Source organism: Gavialis gangeticus, unplaced genomic scaffold, assembly GCF_001723915.1.
Source record: "Gavialis gangeticus isolate Ggan-Ray unplaced genomic scaffold, GavGan_comp1, whole genome shotgun sequence".
NCBI lineage: Eukaryota > Metazoa > Chordata > Crocodylia > Gavialidae > Gavialis > Gavialis gangeticus.
The window spans coordinates 101,297,129-101,301,377 of record NW_017729025.1 but is presented as its reverse complement, the minus strand read 5'-3'; the positions used below and the strand labels follow the sequence as shown (position 1 = coordinate 101,301,377).

The 4,249-nt window shown below is 45.0% G+C and overlaps 1 protein-coding gene across 1 annotated transcript in view; it reads left to right on the top strand.

Moving 5' to 3' along the window:
• CD82 (CD82 molecule) overlaps positions 1-4,249 on the top strand; it is a 66,417-nt gene that overhangs the window by 663 nt on the left and 61,505 nt on the right. The window lies entirely within an intron of this gene.

Genomic DNA, 4,249 nt, shown 5'->3' with positions numbered 1-4,249 from the left:
GGAAGCCCCTGGGCGCGAGGCGGCCGTTTCCCTCGCGGGACTGACGTGGCCGCCGGCCGAGGCTGCGGCGCGCCGGGGCCCGGGGAGGCCGGCCAGCGCCTGTGCCTGCTCGGCTGGGCCCTTGGAGACTAAGCTCGACGAGCCTGGCTGTCCTGTGTCCCAGATCTGTTGTCGACAAGCAGCCTGTCTCTGCCTAGCCTTCCATCACGGCCGGGGCTGTCCCCTCCCCAGCACCTCTATCTGGTCTCTGGCCTCTGCTGGGAGCCAGCCCAGGGGGAAGCTGTTCCTGCTGCCTGCTTAGACTGGCTCCGGGCAGCTGTGACTGCAAGGAAAGGACTGGCTCATGGAGATGCATTTCTTCCCCGGGTAGAAGGAGTTTGTCTCCCACTGGCATGGGGGGGTTGCCCTCAGTGAGCTGCCAGGCTTCAAGGGCTGAGCAGAGGGGTGGGCAGGCCTTCGGCTTTGCACAGAAGTCGACTCCACACGTTTTTATTTATTTAAATCATCCATATCTGGTGCCAGGGCAGGGCTGTACTTAGGACTACTCCAGGTTTAATCCAGTCTTGGGGTAACCATGGTGAGTGAGGTTCCCCTTTCTTCTTTGGGAGACTTTCACAGATGAATAGGTTGTTTTTTTTTTCCCCCCTCTTTTTACTGCAGCCTAATGTTCCTTAATGTGGCTGTCCCATACAACAACCTCTGTACTGTGCACTCTCTTCCAACATGTGTATGCTATTATGGTATTTTCTCCCACCAGCCAGTTCTGTTAGTTATGTAGCCTGACAAGAAAGTATCCTATTAATTTTGGTGTGTGTGTATGTGCACATCTTCCCCAAGCTTTTGTTGTTTTGTTGACTTCCTTCAATGTGTCTGTGTTTGTTCCTTGGTCTTTTGTTGTTGTTTTTTTTTTTTCTGACTTCCTTTAACCTGCCAGTGCCTTGCAGTAAGGTCCCCAGAAGTGAACAATCTTTTCCAAGATCAGATATAGTCTTGTTGATAAGATACTGCTGCGTTCTGCTTTGTGACTTCCCAGCAGAGTACCTCCCAGTGTATGCCATAGTTAGTTGGCACTTTGTGTACCAGTCTAAGCCTCTAATCTGGATGCCTCTGGGGGAGCAGGACTGTGGGATACTAAATGGATTGGGACCTGTCTGTTTGTGAGATTGTCCACTGCCTGCTCTCATAGCAGTTAAAATCCAGTAAGAGGCTCTGAAACCATAGGACCAGTAGATTGGTGCTCTCCAAAGGAGTCTGCCAAGCTATAGCTTTGACAGGTGGCCATAAAGAAGATTTGTCAGTCAGAGGACATGGTATAAGGGTCACCTGTTCTCTTAGGTTTTAGATTAACGGTCCCTATGACAAAGGGTCTGTGTGCTACTTTTCTGGCATAACTATTACTTGATAACAGCTGCTAAAATAAACAGATGGAAATGATGCTGGAATTTAACTAGTTGGAGTGTGGGGTTTTTTTTCTTTTCCTCCTTGGCCCTCTTTAGTAGCATATGGTCTGAGAAGTTGTATAACAATTTTTGGCTAGTAACACTGGTTTCAAATTGTATACAATTACAGTACAAATGATGTGAGTATTTTCCACCCCTGTAATTGTGATAGCTTTTTAAATTGTTTCAGCATCCTGCAGCAATTTAATTCCACAGGCAATACTGGTCATTGAATTGTAGAAAGTTAGGGCTGGAAGGGACCGCCAGTAGGTCACCTAGTCCAACCCCCTGCTCAAAGCAGGACTACCCCTAACTAGATCATCCCAGCCAAAGCTTTGTCTAGCTGGGTCTTAACCTCCAGGGATGGCGATTCCACCAACTCTCTCGGGGACCTGTTCCTGTGTTTTACTACCCTCCTAGTGAGAGAGTTCTTCTTAATATAGAACCTAAACTTCCCTTGCTGTAATGTGAGACCATGGCTCCTTGTTCTCAGTGGTGGCAGATGACAGAACAGCCTAGCTCCATCCTCTTTTGAGCCCCCCTTCAGGTAGTTGGAAGCTGCTGTTTTGTCTCTCTCAATCTTAAACTCTGAAAAGTTTGGCCATAATATGAATTCTTTAAGGGCATAAATGTCCCTTAATTATGCCCTAGTGATATTTGGCTACAAAGTGGGATGCAGTTGCAGCTGGATATCCCAAATGGGATCCAGAAGATCTTTACTATGAGGGCAAATGTGTTTGGTATGTCTCCGATCACTTAAAATTGGGTAATAATGCAGTATGATGCAGCTTTAAAAAATACTGCTAAAGGTGATAGCTGAAATCATTCTTGGGGTTTAACCTGGAGGTCTTGGCTATGAATGAGGACTTTAGAGCTGTGGTTACTTTAATTTAGCAAAATGGGGAATTTCAGAAAGAATAACCAGCCTGATGGTCTCTGTTTCAGTTTCAGGTTTTTGCATAGTATAACATTTAAGATAACAAACAAACATTTTTGTGGCTTTCACTTTTTCTTTAAGGCAAAGGCCTGTTATGTCCTCATGGGAGTAGTCTGAGACTTAGAAGCTGGATGTGGGTAGCTCAGAAATTTGTCCTTCAATACAATGGTAGAATACACAAGTACAGGAATGACTGATGGGAGGGGATGTGATTCAAAAACAGAAGTTTTATAAATTGCCAGTGAAGTTGTCAGTGACACTTCTCATAATGTCATGGGCTTGCTAGGAGCCTGTCCATCCAAGTGCTGAGCAGAGCTGCTGAGAACACAGCCTGCCTGGCTACAAATGCTAAATGGCAAGCTGACTTCTCTAAATGAGACTAGAAAGGACTTGAAGAAAAATCATTTTACTCGAGAAATTTCCTGTCTTTATAAAAACTTCCCTCCTGTTCCCAAACTTTCTTTCTTTCCTTTAGAGAAATGCATCTCGAGTGTCATGGTCTGGAGTTTGATAGGGCTGTGAAGTTGACTTTGAATTGGTGATACTCCACGTGCTTCCTTGGCTCCTTTAAAGGATCAGCAAATTACAGTTAGGCTCCTACAAGCTTCACCATCTTGCAATGCTGGAAATTTGATGGTGGAACAGTGATTTCAAAGGAACATGGATAGGAGGCAACTGTTTAGGGTGATGTGAGCAGGTATAACAATATTCTGGTGTTTGCACATATTGGTGTAAAGCTAAATACCTGACAACTTGACTGGAAAAGTGACAGTTTTTTCCTGCTTTAGAGGGTGATGTACATATACTCTTCTTTATATTTATAATACAGAAATGGACCACTGGTAAAACAAAGGTGCCACTTCTGTTGCTGTTTGAAGCACAAGGCATGCAGGAGCTGTGGTGGCTGCAAGCAGAGTAGCACTTTCATTTCAGTCTGGACATGCATGAGTACAGATTTCTAGTAAAAGTTATTACCCCCATGTTGCAGTACAGAAGTGGAATGCTTGCTCTAAAAAAAGTACTTGTTCATTCTGTGATGTTGCCCTTTTAAAAGTGCTATTGATCATTTGGTCTGTGAGCTAGGACTTGGATCTGGGGACAGTTGCGCATTTTTATGTAAGGGCGACTTTCTCATTTTTTCCCATTAAGATAAGTTGGGATGTAACTTGTTGGTGCATTAATTACTTTGTATTGCCTCCACATAAGGGCCCTTAGTGTAGAAAAGTCTATCAATACAGGAAGTTAGGGTATTCATGGTTTAATAGCTATCTTACACTATTTTCTCCATGTAGTAAAACATTCTAGCACAGATCTAAAGACTTTGCAGGGAGGGGGAACAAAACTGGACTTCAAAAAATTCCACTCAACTATGCCTGTTTGGCCCAGAGCCTTTTCTGTCCTCAGTTGCTTTTCTGCATAGTGGACTAATTGACAGTGGGTTCTGGAAAGGATGCCCAGTGGTCCTACTTCTGTGCATATGAACAATGTTGTGTCTAAGGGAGACCCTTGCTTATCAGAGTGGTGAGATGGAGAAAGCAGGGTGGATGCCTTTAGAAGTTCACTCGGCTTTTTACTGATGGGTGTGACAGAAATGGAGTAAGAAGCAAGCTTTGTGCTTGGAGAAGACTTTCCCCCTGGGCAAGCTCTACCTTTTTATTGCGTGGAGTTTCCTCCCTTAAGAGGATTTCATAGCTTTTAATGATGCAACTCATCTGGACTGTCTTCATTCTTGTTAGCGTCACTACTTTTGGTCTCGGCACAGGCAGGTGTAATGTGACTTACAATCATAAACACAAGTGACAGGTAGGGAGAACATGGGGGGGGGGGGGGGGGGGGGACCTCTTGGGTGGGGCAAAGGCAGGGAAACGGTTTT